The sequence below is a fragment of the Pogona vitticeps genome, chromosome 1, assembly GCF_051106095.1.
Source record: "Pogona vitticeps strain Pit_001003342236 chromosome 1, PviZW2.1, whole genome shotgun sequence".
In the NCBI taxonomy this organism is placed as follows: domain Eukaryota; kingdom Metazoa; phylum Chordata; class Lepidosauria; order Squamata; family Agamidae; genus Pogona; species Pogona vitticeps.
In genome coordinates this window covers 11,040,330-11,053,270 of record NC_135783.1, presented here as the reverse complement: position 1 = coordinate 11,053,270, position 12,941 = coordinate 11,040,330, and the positions used below count along the sequence as shown (strand labels likewise).

General features: G+C 44.8%; 1 protein-coding gene across 7 annotated transcripts in view; it reads left to right on the top strand.

Annotated features, from left to right (window-relative positions):
• Positions 1-12,941, top strand: part of CCDC85A (coiled-coil domain containing 85A) — a 161,261-nt gene that overhangs the window by 48,195 nt on the left and 100,125 nt on the right. The window lies entirely within an intron of this gene.

Below are 12,941 nucleotides of genomic sequence, written 5' to 3'. Positions count from 1 at the left end.
GTGGCATAAGAGAGCAGGGTTTATCCCTGATATGCTGAGGGAGAGAGTGACATGGTCACAAAATAAGTTATCCACCCTTCTCTCCCTCCCTCCCTCCCTCTCTGTCTCTTTCTCTGTCTCAACTATTTATAGTATGCCTTAGATCACAGGAGCTACTCAGTATGGTGTAGTGCAGGGGTCCCCAACTTTTTCCGAACCATGGACTGATTAGGGGGGTAGTCCGTGCATGCCCCCGTGCTTGCAGCTGAGTGAGGCATGCTCACGGGTGGGCAGGGTGCACTTGTGCGCATGCACGGGTGAGTGGGGCATACTTGCGGGTGGGTGTGGCACGCTTGCATGCATGGGTGGGTGGGCCGTTTGTGCATGTGGTTGTGCGTGGGGGGAGTACGTGGATGAAAATGGAGATTTAAAGGGGGACGGGAGATCTGTCTCCGCAGCCCGGTCCTGTAAAGGCCACAGACCAGCTGCGGACCGGAGGTTGGGGACCCCTGGTGTAGTGAATAGATTTATGGACTAAGAGGGTCTGGATTCAAATCTCTCTTCAGCCATAGAAGCTCACTGGGGCTCTGAAACTGGTAAAACACTCCTTAAATATCTGTACTTACATTGGAAGCCCTCTCAGGTTGCTACAGGTCAGTTCAGACTTGAAGGCATGTAGCGATAGCAACATAACAGAATCTCAGGGCAGTTTACAGAGCCGTATGAAACAATTTAAAACACTAGAATGTTTAAAACAAAGCACAATTTCTGTTGGTCACAGCTGCATTTGATGAGGACACAGGAGAAGGCCTTCTCTGCGGCTGCTCCCAGACTTTGGAACTCCATCCCACTGGGGGCCAGGCTGGCCCCACCTTTACTGACCTTCCTCAAGCAGGTGAAGACCTTTCTCTTCAGGCAAGCTTTCCCTGAGTGAGCCTGCCTGAGTGGGGTTTGTAAAAGATATTGTTATTCCTTACTGCCTTGAGTGCGTTTCTGTTTGTCCTGATTCATTCTAGTACAGTATTTGTATACAGTACTTAATTTTTAAAGCTTTAAATATGGCCTTTTCATGATGTAAGCCACCTTGGGTCCTTTTTAAGGAGAAAGGGATGTGTGTGTGTAAAAATATTTTAAAAATATAAAGCAAAAACAAACGAACACCTGAACAGTTTAAATGATGAAACATTAAAACCATTGTATTAAAACTTGCATGGACCACAATCCACACACACCCTAAATGTTCTAATAAATATGTTTTGACTCGTTGCCAAAATTATTCTAGGGTTGGTACCTTTTGAGTCTTCAAGGGGGAGGGCACTCCACAGTTGGAGTGCCGTGGCCAAGAAAGCTCCCCCCCCCCATGAGCTGTTGTCAATGGTGGGACACAGAGGAGGGCCTCCCAACGGGACCTTGGGACTGGCCTTGTTTATATATGAATTGGTGGTCCCTCATTCTTTAGAACAGAACGTGGCATCACTTTGATTAACTCACACATTCACCATGGAACGGTTAAGTGATATGTATGAGAGAACCAGTCCAGAATCTATCTTTAGGAAGAAAATTCAGGACCAGGTAGAGTACGTGTGTCAAACTCAAGGTTCGCGGGCCGAATCTGTCCCACTGAGCCGTTTCGTGTGGCCCTCGCGGTGTTGCCTGCTACTGTGCAGGTGCTTACTCGGTCACCCATAATGCTCCGCAAGGATGCTGGGAATCCACCCAGCGGGACTTCTAATCCCAGCATTCCAAGCAGCGAAGAGTCAGAAAGTGATAATTGAAGGAGGAGGATTATATTTAATATGATAAAGAGTAGATACATTTATACAGTCAACCCTTGATTTACAAACGGCCCTAGTTACAAACATTTCGATTTACAAACTGCTCTGATAGAAAAATATTGACTCGACTTGCAAACTTAGATTCGAGTTACGAACAAAAAAAAAACGCACGGGAGGTGGGGAAAGCAGAAAATTAGAACTTTCAGTGGCCAGTGAAGAGGGTGGCTGTCTGCTTCCTCGCTCTTCCCAGCGTTTGAGAGTGGATTTGGAGACAGTCTTCAGACTGCCTGGTACTGTCTGATATTGCCTGGTACAGTGGTGTACGGACTGTATTTTTATATTTGGCTTTTTAAAATTTTTGATTTTTTGATTTTTAAAAGGTGTTCCCTCCCCCCTTTGCTGCCCCCTTCCCCCCCAAAGGTGCTTGTATTGGCTTGTCTTGATTGAAAAGGTGCTTCTCAAGGTGATCTGTTGTCTGAAAGGTGCCTGGTTTTTCCCAGAAGGTGCTTGTCTTGGCTGAAAAGGTGCTTTTCAAGTTGTTCTGTTGAAAAGGTGTCTGTTCCCTCCTTCCCTCCCTCTTTTCTTTCCTTTTTTTAAAAACCTAAGTCATCTCAGGATAAAAGGAAAAAAAAATAAAAAAAATTCTGCCCCTAGTGGTTGTTGTTGTTTAGTCGTTTAGTCATGTCCGACTCTTCGTGACCCCATGGACCAGAGCACGCCAGGTCGTCCTGTTTCCCACTGTCTCCTGGAGCGCCCCTAGTGGTAGGAACGGATTAACCAGCTTTGCATTAGTTCCTATGGGAACTAATGATTTGAGTTACAAACCGCCCCTCGACCTAAGAAACAAAAACAGCCGGAACGGATTAATTGGTTTTCAAGGCATTGCTATGGAAAATGCTGATTCGACTTATGAGCTTTTTGACTTACAAACTTCCTTCCGGAATGGATTAAGTTTGTAAGTCAAGGGTTGACTGTATAGTCTTACAGATACAACCGGCCCTTTGAGGGCAACCATACTGCCGATGAGGCCCAAGAAGAAATTGAGTTTTACACCTCTGAATTGCAGAGACATTCTCAGTATCCTGTTCTTTTAACATCCTGAGTATCAGGTACACCTTAAAAGAGATTTCACAGGCCAATTGAATCTATTAATAACTGGTTGACTTTAAAAAAAATCTATCACAGGATACACTTAAGCGATCTGCTTCCTTTGAAAATTATTGATTTCTTCACTGCTGAGAAAGACCATGTCGGCTGAACAGCAACTGCATCCTGGGGCCGGGCTATTCTTGGTACAAAGGAACAGAGTCTGCTAGAACAGCAAAAGGAAGTGATCAGAGTTGACGCTTAGAGGAAAGCTACTCCTTCTGCAGGCAGGGGTGGGGAAGCAAAATTAGTATTGCTCAGGAGCGCTCATTATTTGTGTTACAATCTGCAAAGTTTTTTTTTTCCTGAAACAAACTGTAGTGGCTAGAGATGGGCATGGCTTGCCAATTTGGCGGTTCGTGCTGGTTCGTTTTGCTGCCGAACGGGTATTCAGTGCTTCTCAGCCCCGCCTCCGCCAGCAGGCGCCCACTCAGAGGCAGCACCCAAAGGAGGCGGGGAAGGGAAGCTGGAGCGATGTCTCTGAGTGGCTGCCTGCTGGAGGAGGTGGGGCTGGGAAGCGCCGAACACCTGTTTGGCTGAAAAACGAACCAGCACGAACCGCTGGTTCGTGCCCATCTCTAGTGGCAAAATGTAGCTAGTTAACAAGTCGCTGTGACTATCCCTCGTTGCACAATAGTTGCATGAGCTTGTGCACAGTGAGGGATACAAGTAGCAACTCATTAACCAGTCACAGTTCACCATTGTGATTTTCACCATTGGTGTAACTAACCCATAGATTTTTGGCCATGACTGCACCTCTAGACCTCCCCGGGCACTGGCCATCCTGGCTCAGGGATTTTGAACGTTGTCCTTAAAACATAGTCATTTCCTTAAACTCTAGCCAGACTGTCTTGTCTGGAATCCTTATGACTGAACCTTGACATTCTCGATATTTGCTCAAAACTCTTGGGTCTATATGAGCTTACTCCAACACATTCTCCTTACAGTTTCTGTTGTTGCTATGGATACCAGCAGAGTAAGGGATGTGAGGCTCACAACCGGCCCTTGTTATGGAAACAACTGCTCTAAAGCTGAAATAAAATATTTTTGCCTCTAGTTATAATTATCCTTTCTCTGCATGTAATGTTGTTTGAGTCTCCCCCGCCCGCCCCAATTTTTTTTTGCAGAGTTTTGAATTTCTGGTAAAATTCCTTTTTCTTTTTTTTTGCTAAGCAGTAGAAGCAGAGAAATCCACAGAGCAGAATAGCTGCAAGTTTCCCAGATAGTCCACCCCTTTCTCATTAATGAAGCATTTAAAATCACAAGAACTCCCTCTGAGACATTTGTAGGAAGAAGAATAAAATGCTTCATTACTGACAGTTATGAACAGATCAACAACAAGCAGGCAAGCCAACTGACTGTAATGGAGGAAACAGAAAACACTCCACAGAGAGTCAAGGCCCTCTGTGAATTCAAGGAGCAATTGGTTAGTGCTGGATAGACAATAGCCTCAGTCTAGAAAAATCTCTCGCAGTGACACAAACTACGAGCAGCATGCGAGGTTGCAAACAGAATTCTGATTTGGTCTTCACAGGGCTGGCTAAGGATTTGAGCTTCTCTTTCTTTCTTTCTTGACTGTTCTCATTCCTTTTGATAGAAAACTTCAAAGAAAAAAAAAACCACAGATAAATCCATAGGGGAGAGGGTCAGGAGACCTGTGCTTGCTTTATTTGTGAGCTGGGGAGGCATGACTGGGGGGAGGGGGTTGTCAGTTTTTTATTTCTTGTGCCCCCGCCTCCCACAGAAGTAGAAGGCCACTCGCCGGAGGTTGGTGTATCCAAAATGCTCCCCTTTGCTCCAGACAAGTTGTGTATTAACATTTATGGCAAATTATCTTAGCTGCATGTAGAGAATGCCATCTGTTTAAGTTTGTTTAGCATGACAACGAGTCAGGTGTGATCTGTGAGCCCTTTGACCTTACAAGGGAGAGACTGAATGCCTTTAGGGGATTGCACTTCCCTGGAGAGCCACGGCCGGACCGCAGTGCGATTCAAAAAACGGCCGGACCGCAGTGTGATTCAAAAAATGGCCGGACCGCAGTATGATTCAAAAAAAATATAGTTATGTCTTAATTTTTGGATCCTAGATTTGGGATGGAAGATGCTCTCTGGTTTCTGAAACTTTTTAATGGCCACCTATCGAACCGTTATTAATAATTAAGAGCTCATTCATCATTCATGATTCTGATTATTTTGCTTTGCCTCACTGAAGGGCTGACCTTTAATGTCCTTTGTGTGGAACCGGATTGTGGTCCTTCCCCGCCCCCACCTCCAAAGTAGGAAAAATCATTGCAATTTTTTCTCTGCATACATTTCTGCGTGGTTTCTAATTGCTTCGGCTTCTGTTGAGCAATGCCAACGTTGATTAGGAAAAAAAAAAGAGAGAGAGAGAGAGAGAGAGAGAGAGAGAGAGAGAGAAGGAAGTTAGCTTTACTGTATCAACTATAATCGTGAATGCTGCTGGCACTCCCAGTTCAGGTGTCTGGTGCTTTCAAAGGTCAGCATGTGTATTTACTGGTACATTCAGAAATATTCATTTTAAAAAGGAAATTACAGCACTTTGGAACATAATCAGCGCCTGTGACGAGCAGGCTAAATTGAAAATGCGCTTGGGCGGAAGGTCTCTCTTATGAAAAACTTGGTGGAGGCTCTCCCGTTGTTCTTTTGTAAGTGGAGGAAAGATGGATATGACTCAGTTCTGTGCTCGAGTGTTTTCTTTCTTTCCATATCTTTAGAAAGCAAGACCAAAACTAATGGGTGGGAAGGTAAGGCAGATACCTTCAACCTGGGCGCTTTATGGACCTAGGAGTAGTTGCTTTTCTTCATTCTTTCAAGAATAGCCCTCTGTCTCATAGTTGTGACCTTCCTTGGGTGCATCTTTTCAACCATTGTTGCAGTAGGAGACTGGACTTGATGGACATTTGGCCTGATGGCCCAGTGAAGCTTTTTTCATACTCTTAAAAGGAGTCCCAACCACAAAGTTGTCCATGGTGTGATCCACATTGCATGCAGATACCAATGTGAAGTGGTATCCGACCATATGCATAGAACTGTTGCATGACACTATGGAATTCACGCCCTCAAAACATGGTGAAGACATTAGAAAGGAGTGGCTCGTTGTAATGGGAGATAAAGCCACAAATCATGATTGTTGTGCATCAGTTTTGATAATACATATGGAGGAACAAAAATTGGGAACCATTGCCTTAACAGATGGGACTTGTGATCTATGATGATGATGATAAAGGTGAAACTGTGTCACACCTCGTCTGTGACTGTCTGTGAATATGTTTGTCCAAAGATTGCACAAACAGATTACAAGATTAGACAGGACAGGGTGGCAAAATTAGTGCAAAAAATACAGTATTGTGCAAAAAAATATAACTTGCCAGCCTCCAAAAACCCATGGCAACATGAGGTAGAGAAGGTGTCAGAAAATGAGGAAGTCAAGATCTTGTGGGATTTCCGGATCCAAATGGACAAACACCTTGATTATAACACACCTGACATAGTAGTAGTAGAATGAAGAAAGATCTGGATCATTGGCATTGCAATTCCAGGGGATGCCAGAGTCGAAAAGAAAGAATTCGAAAAACTAACAGCACAGAGACCAGACCATTGAAACATCTCACTTCTGGAAGAAACAACTTCAGTGGTCCCCATAGTCATTGGGGCTTTGGGAACAATATCAAGACATTTCACACAGCACTGTAAGCAGTTGCAGATCTCAGAAATCACACCATCAAAGCTACAAAAAATGGCAGTATTAGGAACAGCATACACACTGCACTGATATTTAACAGATACTTAGGTTTTTGGTTAAAACTTTTATCTGTTACATAATACTAGTCAATGTACTGTATTTATAATTTTGATTGACTGTGCCTGGCATTTTTGAATAACAACAAACAACAACAACAACCACCTTTGAACTGTAGAGATGGAAGGGAACCTATGGTTCATCAAGTCCAGCCCCTCTGAAGGAGGGACAGTGGGGAATTGAACTACCAACCTGTAGCTCTGCAGCCAGAGACCTAAACGACCAAGCTATCCAGCATTACAGGCCATCAAGCACAATAAATTATTACAGTGTTAAAAAAGAATTACACAATTGTAATGTTAGTAACTAGTAGTAAAAACCAGTACTAAAAACAGAAACACAGTAGTCCACTCTTAGACAGCCAATCACTAAGAGAAAGCCGGCCTGAAGAGAAAGGTCTTCTTCGCCTGCTTGTGGAAAGACAGCAAAAATGGCGCCACCCTGGCCTCTAGTGGGAGGGAGTTCCAGAGTCTGGGAGCAGCCACAGAGAAGACCCTCTCCCGTGTCCCCACCAGACATACCCGTCTGTGTGCCCAGATGCCATGGGGATACCCTCTCGGTTGAAGCAGTTTTCAAACAGTTTTTTTAATTTTCTCAGCAAAACGACGTTGAAAAACGACTCGAGGTCCAACTCCAGCTATTTAGGCGCTCATTAAAGAAGGCTGACCTGCGGTGGTTTGTAAGATTATAAGTTAGAGCACAGCGGAGATTCCACATGGCGGGCGCAGCATTGTTTGCTTGCTATTGTATAGCTGCTTAAAAGCTTAGGGAAGTGCAGCTAAGCATAATCAGAACGAGCCATCAGGCTGAAGACAACAATGCACATTTTGCTTGTGTCCAAAATAGCTTTGCAGAGAACGATTACTTACGGTTCCTTTCACAATATGTGAAAGTTACATTGGAAGCTACTTGCAGAAGGAATTTGAAATCAGTATATTTGGGGAGGGGAGGGGAACGAGAGATTGGGACGCCTTGCTTTTGATATTTCTGGCCATCACTAGAATGTTTTGCTGTGCTTATGTGGTGTCAGGCTGTGTCTTGGCAAACACAGTGATTAAAGACCTCCAGAAGGTATTATGATGATTACCAGCCCCACTCTGGTCTTGCAAAGTCAACACTGTATTGCAGAAGTATTGAACACTATACATTGCCTGGTCTCTGGTACCCTCAAGTGGTTAGTTATGATAGATACACCTTGGATATAAGTATAAATATGTATTTCTTAGGGTTTTTTTAATTATTTTCAGGCAGCAGATAAATGAATCAGTGGATACTGGTTCCGTGGATAGAGAGGTCCTACTGTATATCTCGCTGAAGGAGGCCAAAAGAGTGAGCATTAAAAAACCATGCTTTCTCAGCATTGCTTCTGCCTCTTTAGATAGAAGGTTCAGCAGGTTGGTTTCCTCCAGGTTTTTTGAGCAACAGGAGAAAACTGAACTTTTAAAAGCAGATTTTATTAACATTGACATGGGATGTAAAGCTACTTAACTGTTTATTTAAGGTTGGGTCTGTTTGTAGCAGGAGACTAATTATTTGTCGATATAAATTGTATGTTTATTTTATTGATTGATTGATTACATTCATATACTGCTCATCTAGCAGCAAGCCACTATGGGGAAGTTTGCGACCGAGAAACAAAACCTTCAAACCCCAGAACTATCAGAAATACGAAACGTTCTTTCCATCGTGTTGTGCATTATTTGACTCAATTTACTGTTGTAAACAATGGAGAGAGAGTGATGTGCACTATGTGATTATATATATTCGAACGAACGAACGAACGAACGAACGAACGAACGAATGATGGTTGGTCTTCAGGTCTTAAGCAGAGGGATTTCTTTGACAGATGCTTTCGGAAACCCAGAAAGACTGCCTCAGTCACTTCTCTCCAACATTAACATGCTTTCAGTTCTAATGATGGGCTCTCTTTTAATGTCTTCTTTTGAGCTCAGCCTGGTTGAGCTACCTTTTGCCTTCTGCTTATAACCAAGCTACAATGTCTCTGGGTGTCAAAACGCACATTTTGCACAAATGTTGCGATCCAGTTTGCTGTCAAACAACTGAGAAAAATGGCAAAGGGGAGAAACCAAGGAGGGGGAAGCACTTACTTGAATAAATCTGCTCTTGTCTGAATTTTGAAGCTCGGGAGGGTTGAGCTTGGTTGAACCTGCCAACAGAGTGATGCTACTTCGACTAGGTTTACCAAAGATGTGACTCTGTATAAGACAACCTCCTATGTTCTTATGACTTAAAGGTAAAGGTAAAGATTCCCCTTGACCATTTTTGTCCAGTCGTGTTTGACCCTAGGGGGCGGTGCTCATCCCCGTTTCCAAGCCATAGAGCCACCGTTTGTCCGAAGACAATCTTCTGTGGTCACATGGCCAGTGCGACTTAGACACGGAACGCTGTTACCTTCCCACCGAGGTGGTCCCTATTTATCTACTCACATTTGCATGCTTTCGAACCGCTAGGTTGGCGGGAGCTGGGACAAGCGACGGGCGCTCACTCCGTCGTGTGGATTTGATCTTACAGCTGAAGATCTACAGACCTTACAGCACAGAGGCTTCTGCGGTCTAACCCGCAGCGCCACCACGTCCCCGTCTTATGACTTACAGATGTTTATATATGAATATGAATGGCTGCCTGTGTTGGTCTGTCCATTCAGGGAACATCTAACAGGGGTCCTTATGGTGCTCTGTGTGTTTGTGTGTGTGTGTGTGTGTGTGTGTGTGTGTGTGTGTGTTCCCCAGGGTATGGAAGACTGATGGATCAAGGTAATGGCATCACGATTGTCCACTGCAACTCCTGGAACTACTTATGTAGTTTAATATACCTGCCGACATTTCTGAACTGTCCTTGGAGACCTGACAGTGAGGACTGTGATGAGGAACATCCGCATGTCGAGATGTCACGACGGTGCTCGTGGGGATGATGTGGAAAAAGGTGACTTCAAGATGTAACATTGTAGTGAGAGAAATTTTTTTTTGGAGGACGCATGCCACCTTATGATATCGTTTTCTTCCAAGACAAACTGATGGGCAGGGCTAATGGTAGCAGCATTGCTCCAAAGATTTTGTTGCCGCCAAAATATTAAGCAGGCTGCTCCTGTCGTTTCAAAAGTGTGAGTCCCTTGACAAAGACTTCCTGATTTCACTGCTTCCTTTGGTCCCCGCCTTTGAATTGAACACGATCCTTTTAAGAAATGTTGTTCAGCCTGACTTGAGACAATCAACCCCAGAGCGGACTAACTTTGAGCAACCATCGTAAGGCGTTGTTTGGCTTGAAATTTAAAATCTGCGATTAAGAAATGAACAGGTCGTTTTAATCTGTTGTGCTACGAGATTTAATTGCCATTCTACCGCTTCTGAGCCTTTGGGAACCAATGGGTTAGAAATCGAAACAGAAATAGATGCAACCAAAGAGCGATGGCTCTTAAAGGGGGAAGCGTGGGTGAAGGGCGGGGTGACATTTAAGAACCCAGGGCAGCTTCTATTGGCCGCATGCTGCTTAGCACACCTTTGCAAATAAGTGAAATTTTATCTGAAAGGAGATGCATACACAGCAGTTTATCCGGTATCTAGAAGCTGCTTCCTGGTGCTCATGTAGCCGGTCAAAAATGGATAACCTGAAATGCAAGAGGCAGGAAAGGTGGCGGTTTCACACATTGCCATTTCCATATACGGAGTTAATCTCTTCCCAGGACAAATCCTGGGGTGTGTGTGTGTGTGTGTGTGTGTGCCCTTTTCCATGCAACTTTGAATGTGAAATGAAATTGTATCCAATGTCACCAGGAGGGGTGCTGGAAGATTGTGTTCAGTCCACATTTTTAAGCGAACCGAGCTGATCTCTGCTTTCCAGATCATTACTTTTCCATTTTTCCTTGTCTCTCAATGTTGTGACATGCATCTTGATATAAATAACAATCAGTCAAAATGCATATGAAGTGTATTTTAGAGCAGAATGCAGTCAGATGTGAATTGGGTGTGAATTTACAAGTAATGACTTTTTTAAAAAAGAAGAAGAGGAGGAGGAAGCACAGCTTGATATGGAAATGGGTTGGAAGAGGTTTATTGAATGAAACCGGCTGGTACTTCCTCCCCTCATTCCCATTGGGCATGTGTCCCAAGGATTAGAAATGTCCCTTCTGTGGGGGAGGCATCCTGGCTTGCATATATTAGGAGTTGTAGTCCAAAAAAGAACTTCTAAGGGATATAGAGTCATAGAAATCATAGAAAAGTGAAGTTGGAAGGGGCCTACAAGGCCATCAAGTCCAACCCCCTGCTCAACGCAGGAATACATATGTGTGTGCAGGTTGTAATGTGTAAGTCCCCCAAAATCTGTCCTGTTGGGTATCTATTGTACAGCATTCTTCCAACGTATTGTATTTGTATTCAACTCTTCTTCAAGGAAGCTCAAGAGTGTCCTGATCCCCTTTGATCCTCACCATCAAGTCAGCTAGGCTGCAAGAGAGTTCTTTGCCCTGGGGCCCACCCGAGGAGCTTTATGGCTAAGCCAGTAGGGTTGCCCACTGGAAAGCCAGAGAACATTTCAGCTGTCTTGAAATATCCCAGTGCAACAGGGGATAAAAGCTGCATTTTCTCTTCCCTCTTCCATCCTGGCTCCCATCTTCCAGCTCCCCTTCATAGTCTACTTTAGGTAACAGGGCATCCTAGTACACTGTGCCACAAATCATGGGGGGCAGAATTGTCTGGGAGAGAGAAGAAAAAGGCAGGTGTCTGTATTTGAAATGGACAACCATACTGAGCTGAACAACAGCTGAATGTTGGTAAACCGCAGTTTATGACTCAACGTCTGGTGAAGTGTAGTCAGGGTTATAGCAGGACTGCAGATGACATGAAGATTGACCCTCTCCCTGTGTACAATTGTTCAGTGGAAGAGCATAGAGGAAGGGGGAGATTTCTGTCCTTTTTCTATATCCCAGCTATGGCTTGTGGGACGAAGAGGTCCGTGGAAAGGGCGGTAAGCTCCTTACAGGCATAGGCATCTCTGCAGATGCTTCTAACCCCAGGGCACTGCTAATGAAAGGTCCCTGAAAAAGAGCTGAAGCCCAGCTGTTCTGGAAATAGGCCCTCAAACCCTGAACTTCCTCTCCTCTATGGTTAGAATTAGGAGTAGAGATGGGGGTATTCGTATATGAATACGAATATCCCCATGCAGCTAGACCTAATGAGGATCTGCCCCCTGGGGCCGGACCGTCCACTCACACAGAGCTCCACTCTCTTCCTGCTCGACTGGCCAGCCATGCAGGGAGACTTGTCCTCCCTCTTCCTGCCTGTAGTGGCTAGCTGAGTGGGAAGAGAGGGATGCTCTGGGAATGATTGAAAGGATGAGTAAGGCTGCCGCCGGCGGACATGTGAGTGGATGGTCCAGCCCCAGGGGCTGGACCCTCGCTAAGTCCAGCTGCACGGGGATATTTGCGCTAAGGGTTAAACCGCAGAAGCCTCTGTGCTGCAAGGTCAAAAGACCAGCAGTCGTAAGATCGAATCCACATGACGGAGTGAGCTCCCGTCACTTGTCCCATCTCCCGCCAACCTACCAGTTCAAAAGGATGTAAAAATGTGAGTAGATAAATAGGTACTACCACAGTGGGAAGGTAACGGCGTTCCGCATCTAGTTGCACTGGCCACGTGACCACGGAAACTGTCTATGGACAAACACTGGCTCTACAGCTTGGAGATGGGGATGAGCACCGTGCCTTAGAGTCGGACATGACTGGACTAAATGTCAAGGGGAATCTTTACTTAATCTCTAATTAGGAGTGTGCAAATTTGTGTATATTTGGACTTTGTTTGTTTGTTCAGTCGTTTAGTCGTGTCCGACTCTTTGCTGCCTTGTCGTGGCGAGGGGGCTTGAGTAACTCAGAGAAGCTATGGGCTATGCCGTGCAGGGCCACCCAAGACGGACAGGTCATAGTGGAGAGTTCTGACTAAACGCAATCCACCTGGGGTAGGAACCGGCAATTCCACTCCAGTATCTTTGCCAAGAATGCCCCATGATCAGAAACAATATTTGGACTGCACCTCCAAAACACACAAGAATTCCCCAGGCAGATTGAAGGGGCCTACTCTGATTGCAACCTACTACTGTTTCAGTTTTTGTCATATCTGTTAGCCACACTCGTTAATAAACTTTTTGAGTGATTAAGCCCATTCCCCTGGGTTCTGGAGGAGAGTTGTTTGAAGTGCTGTTTGATTTTTTAGA